At 49.5% G+C, this 20,608-nt stretch overlaps 1 protein-coding gene across 1 annotated transcript in view; it reads right to left on the bottom strand.

Moving 5' to 3' along the window:
* MIPEP (mitochondrial intermediate peptidase) overlaps nucleotides 1-20,608 on the bottom strand; it is a 127,349-nt gene that overhangs the window by 65,022 nt on the left and 41,719 nt on the right. The window lies entirely within an intron of this gene.

The raw sequence follows: 20,608 nt of genomic DNA, 5'->3' as shown, positions 1-20,608 counted from the left end.
CTCACACGTGAATCCGACGGACCAAAATGCCTGAGGGTGTCGAGGACAAAGAAGCGAGGGCTAGGAAAGGAGCAAAGGCGGACAGACAGACGGGCACAGGCCACCACGGGGAAGGAGTAGAGGAGCGTCAGCGCATTGAGGGGACGGTCCCGGGGGGCAGACACAAAACTGCTGAAGGTCAGACTGGTGAGCCTCGTGGTGCACCTGACCTCATTCCCACTAAAGGATGAAGAGTCAGAAGGGGCGTCTGTGGTCTGACAGAGAGACAGAGAATGTCGATGGCAGGATTACGAAAGGTAAAAATTCCAAAATAAGATGCGTGAGGTTGGTAGAGAGGAATTATTAACCTTCGGTTTCGACATTATCAAATTTTCTAAGAAGCGAGCAAGGAGGTCTGAGAGAAAGTCGGGGGACAGACGCACAGTCCTCTCCCCCTTGTGGGGTGGGGACACAGGCGATGACAGTCCAATGCTCCCGTCTAGACTCAGTCGGCGAGAAGCATTCGAGCCTGAAATGGGGAAAGGCGGACAGCCCTTCTGAGCTTGCCCAAACGCATCCAGCTCCCGGTGTGCTGTAAAGTTTATCCGTGGCCCGGCAAGAGCGTGAGTGACAGCCCGTGATGAATTAATTACCAGTCTGAATGCCTCCTTGGAAATAGAACTGAAGTAATTTTGGCCTTGGGCTGACTCTCACAGAGACGGCCAGCCAAATCCTTGCACGGCTGCAGCGCACGGCAGGCTGAGATGACAGGGCTCCCCAAACTCCCTTCCATCGCGCCCCTTCTGACTCATCGCGACTCCGCAGGGCAAAGTAGAGCTGCCCCTTTACATGTCCAAGGCCGCAGAACTTGTTTACAGAAAGCCTCCTCTTTCTCCCACAGAGCAGCTGGGGGATTCAAACTGCTCAACTCGTGGTTAATAGCCCTATATTTAACCCACAGTGCCACCAGGGCTCCCGCTAGTCTTTAAAAAGTCAATACTGAGAATGGAAATAGGTCTGGTCTATGGGGAGACATATTTTAGGAATATGGGTTTGTTCCTATCATCTTGGAGGGTTCTTCACTAGAGGAATCAGGAGAGAGAAAATCCCGCCATGATATTATAACACTGACTGAATCAGAATCTTCAAGAACTTCTAACATAAAAGCAAAGCACAGACTGGCCTAATTCTTGTGGAACCTTTAACGAATGACTTACCCTGTTTGAGACTCGGTGTATCCTTCTGCAGAGCACAGATTAACTATATACCTGCTCCCTGGATTGCAGGAGAGAATTAAATATATCTTTTTAAAATGTTTTTAAACTCACAAGACAACAACTGTTCATTTCGATTATGCCTTGTCTGATGGGTATTTTGTAAGAACCTTTTAGTGCTGTGGCTAACAGTAAAGTGATGACAAAACAGCCAGGTTCTCTGACAGACCTCCTGATTAGGAATACAGGAGACACAGCGTTGATGGGTGCGGTGGGAGGGTGGGAAGCAGCTTCTCAAACGAGTAGCACCATGAGGATCAAGGGGCTGATGCGGGTGGAAAAAAAGGATGTCTGACGCATCAGGAAGATGCAATGACCCGAGACTCTCATGCACCTGAAAAGATCTCACAATGTACAGAGCAAACGTCGGCAGAGGGGAAATGATATAGCCACCAGCCTAGCTGAAGGTTCACAGCTTCCTATTTTTGCTAAATAAAGGGCATTAGATCTACGTGCATGCCACTCACTTGGGCAATGTCGGAGGGTCCTGATGGCATACCGTCCTGGTGGCGAAGTGACTACTTGATGGGCCGGCAACAGCAAGCTTATCAGTTGGAAACCACCAGCCACTCTGTGGGAGAAAGACGGAGCTTTCTGCCCCCACAGAGAGTTTCTGTCTCAGAGATTCATAGGAGCAGTTCTACCCGGTCCTAGCGGGCTACGATGAGTCAGCATCGACTCGATGGCAGTGAGCTGAGTTTGGGCCAATGTCTGACTGCACAGCCACTCATGAGCCAGGGCACCAGGCCTTATTCTTGAGGTTGGAGACTCACTTCCACCTGGCTGCTGTGTGTCACCGAGAAGCCTCGTCCTCTACCGCACTGGAGGCTCAGGCCCAAACTCCCAATAGCCTGGGTCTCCCTAGGTGCCTGTGACTCAGTGGGCCTATTCGTGTGGTTCTGTGAGGCACAGACAGATGGTATGTGCCCTGGGCACCCCAGGCACACTACCCTTTGCTGGGCAGGTTCTCACGGGCTAGCTGGCTGAGCAGAGAACACTACCACAGCTGGGCGGACCCGGCCGGCCGGGAGCTCACCTGAGGCGCCCCAGCTGGAGCTGTCCGGCAGTGTGCCAACAGCAGCCCCTGGGCCAGTACACCTGGGGTGCAGGTGGCTTGCACCGAGTCCAAGTCACATGACGTCCTTTTTCACAGCACGTCTCGGATGATACCTGTTTACTGAAAACCCGAACAGCGCCAACTTGCAACGCAGGCTGACCGAGCAAACGCTGTGGAGTCCCAGGCCCCGTCATGACAGACTACCTACAATCTCCTCCGTCCTAGCGCAGCTGCTCAAGCACAGGTGGAACGCTCGCAAAAAAGCTCACAGGGGTGAGGAATCAATACCAGGTAAACTAGCTGATTTGACAGACATGACCAAACGATATATGACTCCTCTGCAGAGGTTTAAGGTGCTAGAACTGCACTTTACAGCAATTCACTGGTCCAGGGAGGGCGTGACAATGGAGATGAGACGGTACGAAAGCTATACAACAGGATCTCCTGCGTGAAGACTGGGATAGAACTTACACACAGAGAATTACGGGTGAATTGTGTGTGCTGAAAAAGAAGAGGGCTGTGACCCCGCTAGCTCTATGCTCACCTTAAGACAACAGGGGCGGGGCGGTCAACAGACACAGAGAAGAGGAGTGGGTGAGAAAAAGCAGCAGCAGAAAATGAAGAACTGGAACAAGCCATGTAAAGAGGACAAGCAAGGGCAGCCTCTAACTTTCTCCCTCAAGTCCATTCCCACCCACAGCAACGTGCTACAGCAGTGGTTCTCAACCTGTGGGCCGTGACCCCTGTGTGTGGGGGGGGTGTCAAATGACACTTTTACAGGGGTCGCTCGATTCATAACAGTAGCAAAATGACAGTGATGCAGTAACAAGGAAAATCATGTTATGGTTGAGGGATCACCACCACATGAGGAACTGCATTAAAGGGTCTTGGCATTAGGAAGGCTGAGAACCACTGCTCTACAGGGTCCCCAAGACTAAATCTTTACCGGCCCACACAGCCTCCTCTTTCTGCAGCTCCGTGGCTTGAACTCCTAGCAGACCAACGCTTACCAAGAAGTGCCACCACGGCTCCTACATCAGTCTCAGCTCCCTAAAAATACTAAGAAAAACAGGCAAACCTCTGGAGACTGGTGGGGAGGGAAGGAGGGGGAGGGAGGGATATTTCTTAAGAAATGAAAAGAGCATAACTATAGATTGAGCATGATGAGAAGATGACGAGGATCCTATAAATAGCTTTATGCCAATAAACTTGAAAGCTTGAATTATGGATTGGTAGAAAATTGCAACGTAGCAAAGCTTACTTAAGAAGAAAGGGAGACCTGCATAGCCTTGGAACTATTAAAAGAACCACCGGGCATTTAAGAATTCTTCCCAGGGAGAAAGGAACACGCCCTGAGTGGTGTTATAGATGAATTCTGACAAAATTTCAATGAACACAGTATTATTATTTTATGAAACTGCTTAGAGGGGAAAGAAGGAGAGAGAACACTTTATGAAACAAGTGTATATACTTAGTAGCAGCACTAGCGAAGGGTGGGAAGCAGAAAAATCACACGGCTATCGCTCATAAACATGGATGCAAAACAAACCCTCTCTCTAAAGTACCAGGAGGCCCTCGCTGCTTTAGCCTGGAATGCAAGGTCTAGTGCTTACATTTGCTCTGTTTGCAGACCAGAGGAGAAAGCACCCTCTGATGACTTCAGGCCATGAGAAAACATGAACTCTGAAAAGGGGTGACCAGTATTGATTTTTTTTAAAAAAAGGCTCAGCAAACTGGAAACAGAAAGGACTTCCTTCTCCTGATTAGAAATAAAAAAAGGAAAACAAACCATCTCCAACAAAACCGACAGCAGACCGCCTTATGTAATGGGGAAACTGCTTTGAAGGGCAGGATCAAGGCACAAGGGCCTCTAGCGTGGCCGCTATTCATCCAGGTATTGGAGGGGCTGGCAAGTGCAGTTGGCAGGCAGGCCTGTGCTCCAGGAAGGATTGGGAAGCGGGTATAAAGCTCTGGTGTGGTTTGCAGCAGGCTGAACTCTGGTTAAAAAACATCAGCGATTCTACAGTTCAGTTACTAGAATGACGGGTAAGGTTTTAGTCAGGTTCTTGAAAATAAGATCAAGCTATAAAAAATAAGGTATGTATGTGGGGGCTGCAATTACACTCAAAACACCAGCAACAAAGCATGATCAAACACACTTTAAAATAATACACTATTTACAGTGGGCTGAGCATCAAAGGGCAGCGCCTGTAGGATCAAGTCTAACAAAAGATGAGCAAGACTTGGAAGAGGGGAAGTTTTCACCTTATTAAAAGCTGGGGTGTCTGGGGTCTTACAAGTTCATGCGAGGCCATGTAAAATGTGAGTGGTCTCCATTCGTGAGGAGAAAAAGAAGGGAACGGAGCAAGTCCCAGGATAAATTACAGGATCAACAGGCTACATGGACCGTGCGGCCTCTTCTACAGTGAGCCCAGAAGAGCCAGGTGGTGCCTGGTTCTAATCAACACACTGAAGAGACCCCGATCCAATGGGAGAAGACTGTGAAAGAACAGGACCCCAAATTCCTCACCACAAATAAAAACAGACTTTACTAGACTATTTCAGGCTGGAGCCCTCACCAAGACTACTGCCCTGAGCAAATTAATCTTCAAACTTTGAACCAAAACTAACCCAAGGTCACCTTGTAGCCAACACATGGCTTAAAACAAACCAAAACCAAACAAACTTAAGAATAGCACCAATAAGGCATGTTCTCCCTTAAGAAAACCAAAATCGCCCACAGTCAATGACGACTTTTAAACTAAGATGAAGGAGACTGTCAGGGCGCGGGGACTAATAGACCCAACATTAACGGACATGGAGCAGGAAGCAAGAAAACACGGGAATGTCCGCTCACTGTGACGCACGTAGCAAAGTTCACCGAATGCCCCGTGCAGACACTGTTGACTGGCGATCGAAACTGCTGTCAACCTTCACTACAAACAGATCTGCCAACCCACTGCTGTGGAGTCGGTTTTGACTCAGAGCGGCCCAGCAGGACACATGTCCAAGACTAAACTTTTGCTGATAAAAGAGGGTCACATCTTTCTGCTGGAGCAGCTGGTGGATTTAAGCCACCAACCCTTGGGTTACCAGCTGAGCACCTTATCACTATGGCACCAGAGCTCCTAAAACCCAGGGAAGTGTTACTTATTAGAACTTCACTAGCTCCAAATTGGCCATGGCTGATGATTGTACAACTCTTCTTGATGTGACTGAACTACTGAGTTGTGTGCTGCGTGAATGATACGCCAACAAAACGGTTTTTAAAAAGAGAGAAAAGAATGTGCTGATAAAGTATCATGGTACGCCTCACCCATTTTTCAAATTTTATTTCTTAATGGAGAGACTTTTAAAAACAACTATCGTTTCTCTCCCTGCCTGACGCACAGAGTGAAGAAATGTGAAGATGTGTTGAAAGGCTCAGCCCCCTGGACTACTGGACCATGTGAACCTCAGCCTCCACGACCCTGACACTGGAAGAACAAGAAGGTGCCTGCTCCCACCAGCAACGACTCAGACAGGAACCACATTAGAAGGTAAAAAAAAGTACAGCCAGGTGTTCCTTAGAGTAAAAAGTAGCACGGCTTCATCTGGTGTCCTTTGGACATGTTCTCGGAAGGGACTCGTCCCTGGAGAAAGACATCATGCTTGGTAAAGGGGTGGTGAAAACGAGGAAGACCCTCGACAGATGGACTGACACAGTGGCTGCAGCAAACGGCCAGGTGAGCACGGCGCGGGTCAGGCAGTGTTCCATTCTGCTGGGCACACCTAGCAATGTCTTCATGGCACGTGTGGAGGGAAAAGGGGCAGATGTACTGGGACAGGAGGGGACAGGGTGTGGGGTTGGTACTGGTTGGACGCTGGGGGCAAAAGGCAACTTACTCCTTAGCGGGACAGGGTGGGCAATCAAACACCAGGTGCTTGGGTAAACCAATCCATCAGATATAAAAACGAAAATTCACTGCCATCCAGGCAATTCCAACTCACATGGAGTCTACAGGACAGGGTAGAACTGCCCCTGTGGATTTCCAAGATTAACTCTTCAAGGGGCAGCTAATGGGTTCGAACCGTTGATCTGGGATTAGCAGCCCAACTTGTAACCAACCCGTATGCCCGCAGGACTCCTGAGTAACATATAGGCACTTACCCTCACAGAATCCTAGGGAAACTTCAACCTGAGACCCAAGGAAAGGACAAAGCTATGGAAATGCAAATCAGAGCTGGTGGATTCTGGGAGCAGAGTGAGATCACCTCAGAAACCCACCTAAACGCGGCTGCGTCCCGGTCCCCAATGTGGGCCGGGACCCAGAAGCCTCGCCCCTTGAGGAACCGGGCTCCAGGGGAAGTCGGAGAAAGAGGAGAAAAACTCTGGGTCCCCCAACAGTAAGGCACAGGCTAGGCTCACCGGCCCCGGGGGCTCTCTGGGGAGCAGCGGGGAGCGAGCACTTTCCCTTTGGATTAGGGGTTGTACTGTCTCCAGTGCAAGAGCCCGACGCTGTGCCAAGCCCCTGGGACCAACAGGAGTCGGAGGGAGGGGAGGACCATGTAATCAATCGCCTACACGGCCCAGGGGGTGTCAGGGGTCCGTGGGGGACATTGTACTGAAAGGTGATAGATATTTGCAAGCACATTCTGAACTACTCTTGTGGACTACTCTCACAAAGGCCCGGTTTCAGGAGTTGTCTCCCATGAAATAACGTCCCACCTTAGCCTGGTTGTGGAGGGTGAGGGCTGACCGAGACCAGGGAGGGGCTGGGCTGAGCTGCAGGTAGGGACCAGTGGGAGAGAGACGACTTGCCACCTGTCCCTCCTTGGAGACGGATCAAACAGGGCTGGAGGGGACCGTCACTATACTTCCTGGGCCTTCGGGTCAGCTTTGAGGGCCTTCTTCCCGGTGTTGTCTGTGCCCCCTCCGGGCTGGTGCGGCTGACCTTCAGAGCCATTGACCGTGGGTTCGGTTTGAGCGGGGAGCTGTGCCTTGTCTCGAGTGCCGCGGCTAGACTGGGGACCTCGGGTGACAGCCGCGAGGCACCTGTGATCTGACAGGGGAGCTGCTCAAGTGTCCTGCCACCAGGTACAGAGGTACTGGCTACGATCTGCCTTAGTTCAGATGGAAGACTTGTAGGCATTTATCAATCACAGTCACAAGATGATAAACTTGGAGACCGCAGCCCTAGTGGCCCATGGGCCACGTGCTGGCTACAGAAGAGTGGGAAAAAGACGGGGCAGCCAGCTTCCCTCAGGAGGACAGCCCTGGAAACCCTATGGAGTGGTTCTACTCTGACCGACAAAGTCGCTCTGAGTCAGAGTTGGCTTGGTGATACCGGTGAGTGCGTTCTGTTTTATACTTGAGGAGAATTCTCTGGAATATGCCCACGGGAGTTTAAAAGCAGCTTCTTCCCTGCAGCAAGGCAGGGCAGGAAAGTAAGCACAAGCAAGGCTGTCACACTCTTCAATCTGAGTTTAATGCCTTCTCCTCACAAAGGTGTGCCTTTGAGGGAATGAATTACCGCCTTGTCCTGGGGCCAAGACTGCCCTTAGAATGCAAAGAATCAGGCCTCTTGGTGCCTTAATTAGTGACAAGAGGAGGCAAGCCCCTTTTGAAAATGGGAGGCACTTGCAGGTCTCTGGCTTAAGCAACCCCGGTATCACCAAATTACTTTAAGTTCCTTGAAGATTGTGGTAGCAAGTCCCTTTAGGTCAATAGGAAGTGTCCCTGGAGTCAGGAAGCGCATATTAATGTAAAGAGGCTTAGTGCTTTCTCTTGGTCTTATCAGTCAAGGAGTCTAATCTGGACTGGGCACTGCGTGCTGGGAACGCTCCAGTAAGGGACCAGGTATAAGGCATCATGAAAAAAAAAGATATATATATATATGTATGTGTGTGTGTGTGTGTGTGTGTGTGTATATATATATATATACCATAGTGAATGAAGGGGGATGCGCAGAGTGGAGACCCAAGGCCCAAGTGTCGGCCACTGGAGATCCCCTCGTAGAGGGGTTTAGGAGAGGAGATGGGTCAGTCAGGGTGCAAGGTAGTACCGATGAAGAACACAGCTTTCCCCCAGATCCTGGATGCTTCCTCCCCGCAACTACCATGATCCAAATTCTACCTTGCAGGGCTGGATAGGGCAGAGGCTGTACACTGGTACATATGAGGGCTGGAGGCACAGGGAATCCAGGGTGGATGATACCTTCAGGACCAAGGGTGTGAGGGGCGATGCTGGGAGAGTGGAGGGTGAGTGGGTTGGAAATGGGGAACTGATTACAAGGATCCACAAGTGACCTCCTCCCTGGGAGATGGACGGCAGAGAAGGGGGGAAGGGAGACCCCGGATAGGGCAAGATATGACAAAATAACGAGGTATAAATTACCAAGGGCACATGAGGGAGGGGGGAGCGGGGAGGGAGGGGAAAAAAAGAGGACCTGATGCAAAGGGCTTAAGTGGAGAGCAAATGCTTTGAGAATGATTGGGGCGGGGAATGTGCGGATGTGCTTTATACAATTGATGTATGTATATGGATGGATTGTGATAAGAGTTGTATGAGCCCCTAATAAAATGTTTTAAAAAAAAGAAAGTATGTTCACACTGACTGAGAGTCTCTGCTTGTTCTGGACGTGCATCTCCGGCCAAGCAGCGGCCTGAGCTCTTCTTTGTTCTCCTGCCTGTTCTCTAGATAGTCGACTTTTTGAAACTGCCCGTTGGTGTTGCTAGTGAATCTCAAGCCAAGATTTTAACTTAGTTTTCTTGTTCGGCTCAAAAACCAAAACCTGACCTGGCTGCCATCGAGTCCAGGCCTACTGGTGACAGGCGACGCTGCGGGACAAGGTCGAAGTGCCCCTGAGTTTACTGGGATTCTTTGCTCCAGGAGAAAGCCCCATGCTCCTCCGGAGGGGCAGCTGGTGGCTTTAGACTGCAGACCTTGCGGTTAGCAACCCGACTTACTGGAGCCATTGAAAGGCTCCGGAGAGGCTTTAAAAAGTTTTGTTTCTGGGACCTGTGGGCACTCGCTGATTTATACTCATTTTATTCCCGCTCAGTCACTGCCATCCCGAGGATCCTGTCACTCCTCTCTCCGGCCCCTGCGGTTGCTGGTTCCACTACTCCTTCTCCTCCTGAACTTTGTCCTTGCGCAGATGCTGCCTCTTGGTCTCAAGCGCTTGACCATTCGACAGTGTGCGTACCTCCTGAGCGTCATGTCCCCGTATGACAGACCACGCCCACTGCCATGGAGTCGGTGCTGGCTCACAGGGGCCCTGGGGGTAGAACTGCCCCAGGGAGGTTCTGAGACTGTCACTTTGTACTGGAGCAGATAGTCCGGCGAACTCCCGAGTGGCTGGTGGTTTTGAACTGCGGATCTTGCAATTAGCAGCCCAACTCGTAAGCACGACAAGCTACCAGGGCTCCTTGTGTACTGAGGCACCAAGGGTGAGTTCCGTTCCAGACCTGAGCGGGCACTAAGGACCAAGTCTCAGGATCCCACCAGCGTCTGTCCAGCCGATTCGTCAGGTCTCTTTTATGCCAGTGAAAAATTCCATTATCCTCTCATCCCGTTTCCCCACAGCCCTGCTCAGTGCCCTCAGCTGAGTGTGTCCGCACACTCTGCATTCAGGTCTGTTAAAATGTGAGACGGCCCATTGCCTAGTGATGCTGGTTGCCTGAGGTGCCTCCTGCTGCGTTTCTCTCAGGGCAATTTCAAATCTCCCCACGTTTCCAGTGCCCTCTCTAGGCCCCTTACTCTCTAATATCGACAGCATTTGACACCCGAGCTTCAGATGGCCAGTGGCCTGGTGGACGGTGATGACATTAACCGACGTGCCCAAGAAAGTAACTCCGCATTGTTTCTGTTAAACTTGACCTTCTTCCGGAATCCCGTTTACAGAAAGAATCTCCGTGTGTGGGCTGCCTCCCTCTCATGGCTGACATCTAACCAGCCTCGAGGTCCTTCCATCCAGTCTTTCACACGCCAGTTCTGCTTCTGGGCCCTCACCATCCCTTGGCAAATACCTTCACCTGGGCTCCTGCTCAAGACTGAGAAAGGCCGAGTGGAGGAAGGTGGAGTGCAGGTCAGCAGGTTGCTGACGGCCGATGAGAAACTGGGTGGAGGCGGAGTTGTCCAGGCGTCACTGGCCCCAAGGAGTGGACACAATCCCTAGAGGAGGTCCGGCAGTGAGAAGCAGTCGTAAACCATGTGGGGGGAATAGCAATGCAGCAACATAGGGGTGCCAGCAGGCGAGCTGGGTGGGGCAGAGCCAGGGCAGAGACTGGGTGGGGAGAAATTCTGGAACCAAGGACAGTCAGCCGGAGCCAGGGCCAGAGAGGTCTCTCAAGGAGCTGGGCTCGGAGGCCGGGAACGCGTCCTCCACAGCTCCTGCACAAATACTCTCCCACAAGGAGGGGCGTTGGGAGGCTCCCCAAGCATAGGTCCCGCAGCCACGGTCAGCCTTGCTTCTTAAGGAAGCCCTGGCCGTTGCTGGCCCTATTAAGATTTAAGTCCAATCAAATTTCCTCCAATCCATTGTCCCCACGCCATCAGGCTTCGTTTGCAAAGATCAAAATCATAGCATGACACTTCCCTGCATAAAGCTTTTAATGATTTCTCGCTGACCCCAAGGTGAAGTCTAAACTTCTATTCATGATATGCCGACATTTCCAGTGTGAACCAGAGCAACCTTCCATCCTCACGTCTTTATCTTTCCTCTACCCTGCTGTCCTCTGCTCTAGGTACACTCACCTCCTGGTCACCCACGGAGCTCTTCTCTCAGATCGCCCTGTGCTTTGTACGACCTTTTCTCTCTGGCTAGAGGCCTTTTCTATAGCTCTGCCTTCGTCCCCTGAGAACTGAAGGCCTCGAATGCTGGGATGGTGTCTTATTCTCGGCTCTCCCTCAGTGGATACGCAAGATGCAGCACCAGTGTCTAGTATAGTTACAGAATGGCTTTACTAAAGCTCTTTATTCATATAGATTTAAATGACCATCTACAGTCTCTTGCTTTCGACCTGAAGGGCGGTCCCCTTTCCTATTCTTTGTAAGGCAGTTCTGCAAACTATCCATTTTCATTTATCTGGGAAAGTTTGTTTTTTTCCCCTTCGGCTCTGGGTGAATATAAGATTCGTGGTTGACAGGATTTGGGGTTTCTTTTTCCGTTTGTGACCACTCTGAATATGCCATACCATAGCTTGCTGGTTTTCATGATTTCTGCTGAGACATCGGCTGTTGCTCTCCTTGAGATGCCCTTGAGAAGTGAGGAGCTATTTTTCTCTTGCTCCTCTCAAGATGATCTCCATCTCTGACTCCAGCATTTTTATGAGGATGTTTATATTTGTGAGTCTCTCTGCGTTGACCTCAGAGCCTCTTGAGGCTCCTGGACGCGTTGGTTGTTTTTCAATACGTGTGGGGGGCGTTCCTGCCGTGGTGACTTCTTCAAATATTGTCCTTCTTGTGCCTCTCTTCTCCTTCTGGTATTGCCATGATGCACATGCTGCTGTGCTTACCGGCGGACCACATTCATCTGGGGTCCAGTCATCTGTCTTCATTCTTTTTTTAATCACTCTTCTTTAGCTTGATCTCTCTTCAAGGCCTGACCAAATCGACTGGTGTATCCTCTGGTGAATTTTCTTAAGTGTTTCTACTTTTCAACATCAGAAATTCTATTTTTACTTTTAAAAACTATCTCCTATTGATAATCCCCGTTTGACTCAACACTGCCGCCATGTCTTCCTGTACTTTCCAAACTGCTCTCCTTTAGTTCTGCAAGCCCACTGATAATGGTTACTGAGAAGCCTTTTCCTGATAAACTGGCCTCTGGGCACTCTCACAGGTAATGTCTGTTGCCTGCTTCTGTCCTGGTGTATGGGTTACACGTTGCCGTTTCTTTGAACGCCTCATCATTTTCCAGTGAAAACTGAACACTTTAGACTGTACAGAAGCAACTAGGTCCTGGAGTCTCTGCTCGTGGTTTATTTGTTTAGGGGCTGGTTGGATCATTTCACTGAAGTCTATTTCCCTGTCCCCCTGCAGCCCTCCCCACACACACATACACAATGTGTCTGATCTTGCTCCTTAGGGGGGTGCAGCTTTTGATATGTCCCTAGCACCCTAAGGGAACACTACTATTGGAAGGCTCTCGTTTCTCTCCTAGATCACATTCGGCTGCTAAATTCAACTGATTACATGCAGACTGATTATTGCTTCCGACAACGACCTGGGGCATTTGGTGCTACAAATAGATCCAATCAAATTGTGGCTCTTTTGAAGGAGCAGTTTGGGATCAGTGTTTGAATCAGGGCTTGGAGCCGGTTCTTATCGGTTCACTCATGGTTGACGCGGTGAAACGCAAACAAACCTGGGTTTGTAACAGGTATGTGTAGCAGAACGATAACTGGAACAAGAATTAGACGAGGAACCAGTGACACTTTAAGGGGCCGGATACAGTAAAGCAGGCTGCTGCCAGGACTGTGGACAGTAACCCACATGCAAAGTGATGCAGGCACCTTGAGGCCTGACTGAAGCCAGCTTGTTTTCAAGTGCCTCGTGGGCAAGCAAGAGCTGGAGAGAGCAGAAGAAAGAGAGGGGAAGAATTGGTGCATTTGAATTGTACTGGTGGAGGGACAAAGACCAAGCAAATGTGCCTTAAAGGAAGCGCTGCCAAAACGCCGCTGAGAAGTGAGGATGGAGGAAGCCCGTGCTACCAGGCTGAAGGGAGACTTACTAACAACCCGTGGGGTGAGCACTGCCAGCTCAAGGTGAGTAGGCCGGGGCACCATCTCCCAAGGGGGATGAGCTTCTAAGGGGATATCGACGGTCATTTTTCACATTCCGGTTATCATTGCCGTCCACCCTTCTTTATAAATTTTAGATCTGCTCCAGTTTTGATTTGTTATCCGTGATTGTACTGGATGCCCTGGCTGGAGTCTGTTCTGATGAGGAAGGTTCCTCTTACCCAGTCGCCACAGCCCCTTCATCAGATCCAGCACGCTCCTCTCCATTCCCTTCCCCTCAGCCTCCACTGCTTCCATAGCGCTGTCAGGTTCACACTTCTCCATCTTGGCTGCAAGTGAGATCCATTTCTTTGGGAGGAGCCTAAGAGCTGTGTTGAGGCCAACTAGCCTGCACCGCACAAGTGGCTGGACTGGCTGCCGAAGCATGGCGGTCCCAGCCCACGCAGGGGTCCTGCAGAAGGAAGACCTGGCAGGAAGACTGTCAAACAAGGCACAGACCCTTTGAGGGTGCTCTGCTCTGGAGCACATGGGGCTGCCAAGAGTCAGGAGGGACTTAAAGGCCACGGGTTCTGCTTTCTTCACTTTGATTGTACAGCCTGCTTCTTTCCCCAGGGCAAAACCCCCCAGCTCCGGAGCAAGGGGCAGACATACGCTAGGCCTCCCTCTAAGTGGCACCTCGGCCTAGAAGCTGAGTCTCGGAGGAGGGGAGGGCAGCAGCCTGAGGTCTTGTCGTGGAACCACCTCCTCCTGGGTCAGTAAAGGGCATCAGGGCTCAGCACTCTCAAGGCACCTCACCCAAGGCAGAGAGCTCTGCTCTGTGAGTGAGGGCTGAGGGGAAGAACAACACTGCCCACCTGTCCATCGCACACTCCGGGACTTAGCCTTGGCAGCAGGTAGCTGGGGACAACTGAGGAAGAAGGCCCTCTGGCTGGAGCTAGGTGACCAGGAGCCATGTGTCCTTGGCTGGGATCACCTGGAGAGGCTCCTTGGCTTCTATGGGACGGGAGGGGAAGTCTTGGCCCAAATATTGCGGACTCTCACTGTTCTTCCCAAACATATGTTTATAAATGCTTCTGAAGAGATGTTTCCTCATTGGCTGATAGCCCTTAAGATCATTTTCAGGGGCTTTACATAATTGAGGGCTCTTGTTTTTCCATGTTAGAAAATAATGTTTCCTGGTATCACTGAGGATGGGCCGTCCATCAGGGCTCCTCGAGCTGGCAGGCAAGCGCTGGAGCTACCAAGTCACCCAGGCTCATTCTGGGCATGTCCATGACAAATGGTCAGTTGGATCACAAATACTTCCATTTTCTCACTTTTAGTATCGGGAAGTATAGATTCTCACAACAATTCACTTAAATTAGTTATCCAGAAACTCACCCGCTTTTCCACAAAAAAAGGCGAGCATCAAAGGTTTGTGGGAAGATCCCATTAATATCATTTCCCCCACAAACTTTGATGGCTACCCTCATGATTCATTAAAGTCATATGGATGAAAATAAATGACTAAGTTATATTATGCATCTGGAGACAGAACCAGAAAAAGAGTCACAAATAAAGGTTTTTGAATGCTTCTTTTTCTGATTTGATTCATTCATTCAACTGCTTTTGAGTGTTTGTTCAAGGTGGGGCAGACATGCTAACTGTGGGGAACTCAAAGATGCATCGGATTGTATCCCTGTAGCGCCTAGGAGGGAAGCTCGTGATCTGATGGAAGAGTAAACCATCTATTTTCCCGGAGAATAGAAAGAGTGCATGCAGATAGGGAACCCTCTGATGATGATACGAACAGCTAATTTACTGTATCTTTCATTTCGAGCCAACTTATTTCACAGAATTGAAAAAAAAAATCTTTTAAATGGCAAGGCATTAATTATTTAAATCATAGGTTCACAAACTTGTTCAGCCTACCGCCTCCTTTACAGAAATAATAAGTTACTCAGCGCCCCCGGCAATTAAAATCTTTTGTGCTAGAGCCCACAATTCAGCCCCCTGGGACTATCCCAGTGCCCCTCAGAGGGGTGGTATCGCTCCTTTGGGAAACACGGATTTAAAGATGACCTCAAAATTAGGGAATTTTCAGACCCATAGACATCATAAATGGATGAATAGGTTGTTGGCAAACAGTCCAATAGGCTGCAGGTAGCATGTACTCTCGGATTACTACCATCCACGCCCTCACCACCCGTATCAGAACCAGTGTTCACATGTCCCCCTAGGCCCCTGAGAACATGAGCTTCCTGACATAGGGCCCAGGCCATTTTCCTTTGCATCCTACCGCCTATAAAGTGCCCGACACCTTATAAATATTTATTAGGCTAGACGCCTTCATTTCTTTTATGCCCGTTTCATCGGAACCATTGCTGCAAGTAGGGAGGGCTTCAGCAAGTCTCTGGGGCAATGGAGTTAAGAGACCATGTCATTTCAGACTTTTTGAAACCTCAATAATTCCCAGTCTACGACAGGCAGTTCTCAAAGTCTGCTCCGCAAGCAGTGGGGGCTCCTTAGACGTTTCCTGCAAGTCTGCACGGTTGAACCTCTTCGCACTAACACTGAGCTGGCATGACACCTCACTCTTGGACGGACACTGGCCCTGGCGAGGCAAAGACGGGGTGGAAAAGGCCGCTGGTGCGTCCCAGGGCGCCCGTCCACGCAGTGGCCCCCAGCAGCCCAGCAGTGCCGATATCCTTCACCCTCACACACTGTTTAAACCCCAAACAACGTGTTGCTGAATTCACCTAAGAATGCCCTTGACATGGGGGAGGGAAGGCGGGGAAAGATGAGGAGCTGATACCAAGGGCTCAAGTAGTAAGGAAATGTTTTGAGGATGATGATGGCAATGCAGGTACAGATGCGCTTGATACAATGGATGTGCGTATGGATTGTGACGAGAGCTGTCGGTGCCCCCAATAAGATGATAAATTACAAAGGGGGAACGTCCTGACGAAGCCGTAAACTCATTCGTCTTACTACACCTCATTCCTCGGGCACACGCCGTTTTGGTGTTCCGGGCGATGACATGAGCGGCAAATGCAACACGTCTCTGCTGGGCGAAGGAGGCTCCGAGGGAAGACCCTGCGGAGAGGGGCTGAGCCCCGTGAACACACCAGGTGCTTTCCTCTCGCAGGGCGTGCTTTGTATTCGAAAGAGCGGCCAGCAGACGAGCCACGGCCACTCGACTGCGCGTGCAGCAGACATTTCAAAAATGAGAATGAAGCGACCCTGCCACTTGCAGAAACACACATGATGAGAGGAGGAGGCTTCAAAAGGGTTCCTGGAGTTTTCCATTAGCTTCTGTTCCATTTCCCACGAACTCCGTGAAGCGCTCCTGTATTTGTAGCTAGTGATAAGACTGAATTTTTATCAAAGCCTAGGAGTTTGGAAAACCCTCTCCCACGGTGAATGCAATCACGTGGGAGACCAAAAGGCATTTCCAGCCGAGATTGGTAGTGACATTTAGTGAACTGGACCTTTAAAAGTAAACATCACATAATGAAATGTGTCCACTGAAAATCTGTAACACTTAGCCAATGGTGTTCAAGGGTGGAAAAAGGCACTCAAAAGGCAAGCCGGACCAGTGGGCTCCCTTAGAGCCGAGGACGAAAGAAAGCCTTACTGCTGGGCTCCCAATTCCAAATGCTGAGCTTTAAGGAGCCTCCACTTTGGGGTTTGAACAGAGTATCAGGGAAGAACCCCCATGAATATCTGCACTGGCTATTAAAATCCCCCCCCCCTTCCATCTCCATATCGGTGTAGGTTGGGGGGGGGCGGGCGCTGTTAAGTTACACATCCAACTGTGAACTGCAAGGTCGGGAGGTTAAAGCCCTCAGTCGCTCTTCAAGAGAACGGTGAGGGTATGTGCTCAGGGAAACCCTCACACACGGGGTCATTATGCGTCAGAATCAAGGGGACAGCAGTTCAGCACAACGTACCAAAATGGGTTGGGGAAAAAAGAGCTATGTGATCTAGCTAGCTTCTCTTAAGACACATTACAGACACAACATAGGACAAGCTTCTTCTCACTGTGCTAAAATATAAAGTTATTTTCAAGGAGCCCTGATAGTCCTATAGGTTAGGAAATGGACTGCTAACCACAAGGTCAGCAGTTCAAGCCCACTAGCAGCGCGGTGGGAGTAAGACAAGGCTGTCTGCTCTCAGAAACCGTAGATGTTAGTTGTTGATAGGTGCCATGGAGACCGCTCCAACACCCAGTGACCCCGTGCACAACAGAGCGGAACACGGCACGGCCCTGTGCCATCCTCACAATAGTTCCCATGCCTGAGCCCTCTAGTGCAGCCACCAAGTCCATCCGTCTCGTCAAGGGCCTTGCTCGGTTTTGCTGCCCCTCCACTTCACCAAACATGCTGTCCTTCTCCAGGGACTGGTCTCTACTGACAATATGTCCAAAATGCGTAAGACGAAGTCTTGCCATCCTTGTCTCCAATGAGCACTCCCGCCTTACTTTTTTCAAACAGATCCATCTGTCCCTTCAGCAGCCGTGTGACTTTCAATGTTCTTCAGCACCACAATCCGAATGGATCAATTCTTCTCCGGTCTTCTTCCATCTCCAACCTTCATATGCATATGAGGCAATGGAGGATACCCTGGCTTGGGTCAGGCACACCTCAGTTCTCGAAGGAACATCCTTGTTCTTCAGGACTCTAAAAAAGTCTTGTGCGGCAGATTTACCTAATGCAGTACATCTTTTGATGCTTCCGTGAGCATTGACTGTGGATCCAAGTTAGATAAAATCCTTGACAACTTCCGCCTTTTCAATATTGTTATCTATTAGTCCAGTTGCGACGATTTTGGTCTTCCTTAAATTGAGTTCTAATCCCTAGTGAAAGCTACAATCCTTGAACTTCCTCAGCAAGTGCTTCGATTCCTTCTCACGTTCAGCAATCAAGGTTGTGTCAGATTGTTAATACATCTTCCTTCATATGACCCAGCTTCTCTGATGACCTGCTTAGCATACAGGCTGAATAAGTATGGTGAGAAGACACGACCATGGAATTCACCTTTCCTGATTTTAAACCATGCACTATGCCCTTGTTCTGTTTGCACAATTTCCTCTGGGTACAAGTTCTGAGCGAACACAGTGAAGTGTTTTAGAATTCCCAATTCTTCTCAAGGCCATCTACAGTTTACTACGATCCACACAGTCGAATGTCTGCATAGTCAATGAACACAAGCAAACATCTTTCTGGTATTCTCTGCTCTGAGCCAAGATCCATCTGACATCAGCAATGAGATCCCTTGTTCCACGTCCTCTTCCGAATCCAGCCTGAGCTTCTGGCAGTTCCCGGTCAATGTTTACTGCAATGGCTGTTGGCTTATTACACGCAAACGGTTACTTGTGTGTGACAGCAATGATATCAGTCTATAGTTTGAGCATCTGTTGGGCCACCATTCCTTGGAAAGGGCACAAACATGGATCTCTTCCAGCCAAGTACCTCTCTTCCAAATTTCCTGGCACAGACAAGTGAGTGCGTCAAGTCCCCTTCAGTTTTTCTGGAACATGTCAGTGTGTGTTGCGTCAATTCCTGGAGCCTTGTTTCTGGCTAATGCAGTAAATGCAGTTTGGGCGCCTTCCTTCAGCACCATCGGGTCTTGCTCATATGCTAGCTCCTAAAATGGGGGGCTGTCCACTAGTTCTTTTGGGGTACAGTGACTTTGTGTCTTCTTTCCACCTTCTCTCGATGCTTCCTGCATCATTCAATCTTTTGCCTGTGGAATCTTTCAAAATTGCAGTCAGAGGCTTGAATTTCTTCTTGGGTTCTTTCCGTTTCAGACATGCTGGGCATGTTCTTTCCTTTGGGTTTCTAATGCTACGTCCCTGCACATTTTCTTATAATATTTGGCTCTGTCTTCTCTGAAATGTTCTATTGCGCTCCTGACTCCATCCTTCCTTCTCTTTGTTTTAGCGACTCTACAATTAAGGGCAAGATCAGCGTCTCTTCTAACATCCACGCTGATCTTTTCTTTCTTTCCTGTCTTCTTAATGACCGTTTGCTATCTTTATCTCTCTATCACTCACCAAGTCCATATTTTCTAACTACTGACCCTTACTGTGTTTCCAACTTTGGCATTCCAAGCACCAGTAAGTATCAATGCAGCTTGATGGCATGCTTGATCATTAGAATTCTTCAATTTCTTCATCACTAGCTTGTGTGGTTGGTGCATAAAGTTGAATAACAGCTGTATTGATTGGATAGCTTTGAAGGCAGAGGTACCAATCACTGAGCATCATAGTTCATGATGGATTTAGCAAGACCCTTTCTGACAATGAATGTCGTTCCTCAATTGTGTTATTCCTGACATTGTACGTCATATGATGTTCTGATTCAAAATGGCCAGTCCCAGTCCATCTCAGCTCACTAATGCCTAGAATATTGATCCTTATGTGTTCCATTTTCTTTTGACGCCATCCGATTCTCCTGTATCATACTTTGCACAGTCTACGTTCCAATAGTTAGAAGATTTTTTTTCAGCTGTTTCCCTTTACTGTGCGTCAGGCCCATCAGCAAACAAAGACCCTGAAGGCTCCACTCCCGCAGGCCTTACCTGACTCACGTCACCAAGGTCCACTCCCCTCCAAGAAGTCATCTCCTCGTCAGTCACATTTCCAGTGCCGTCGGACTGAGGGGCCCAGCAGCCAGCAGTATCTCTGATCGTAGTCTGCTTCCTTTGTTCAGGCTCTCCGTACTCGACGGTGCTTCAAAGCTATGTATAAGGTTTACAACGCCTTCTTCCTCCAAAGTGGGAGCCGGGTCTTTCTTGTCTGTTCTTGGTCAGGAAGCTCCGCTGAAACCTGTTTACTTTGGGTGACCCTGCTGGCCTTAGAAATACCAGTATGGCACGCTGACAGACCAGCGGTGGGCCCTACATAAGGTCACTATAAATAGAAAGTTATTTGATGGCTGTAGGTCTCAGTTTGGTGTCGTTATTTTCAATCAAAATGTGTTAATTAACATAGAATCCACTTATCGTTTTGAAATGAATGAATAAATATTTTCTCCATTTCCATTTTAGTTCCTAATATGGTAGATGTTGGTAAACACAACCTGGCACACCGAAAAGCTTGATAGGACCTCAGAAACTTGTGCCAAGGCATCGTGAGACTGAAGCATCCGAGAGCTGGAGCTTTCAAGGGTCAATCCAATTGCCCTGTGAAATTAGTGGTCTGTACTGTGGGGGGAAGGGTTTAGGCTGCCCTAAAGTACGGAGGCCTTTGTCCACGGTTGCTGAGCCAAGACTCTAGGCGTCACTGTGGCACCTTGGCCTGGACCTTTCAGGGCACACCTGACGATCCATGGATCCATGCGGGTGTGCTGACTGCGCTGGCCAGACCAGACCAGGCTCGCCTGGCAGGCTGCTGCCATTAAGCCTCAGGACGCATGATCTAGCACAGGGGTCGGCAAACTTTTGAGATGGAAGAGCCAATCCTGTCCCTCACACGATGTAAAAATTATTCCCGAGCCAGAAATGAAATCACCATTATCTGAATGGTATCCTTTCAATGAAACGAGGGTAGTTTTACTCCGGAGCCACCCGCACGTCCAGAAAGAGCGGC

Source organism: Tenrec ecaudatus, chromosome 11 (genome assembly GCF_050624435.1).
Source record: "Tenrec ecaudatus isolate mTenEca1 chromosome 11, mTenEca1.hap1, whole genome shotgun sequence".
Classification (NCBI taxonomy): Eukaryota; Metazoa; Chordata; class Mammalia; order Afrosoricida; family Tenrecidae; genus Tenrec; species Tenrec ecaudatus.
This window is presented reverse-complemented; position numbering and strand designations above follow the sequence as displayed.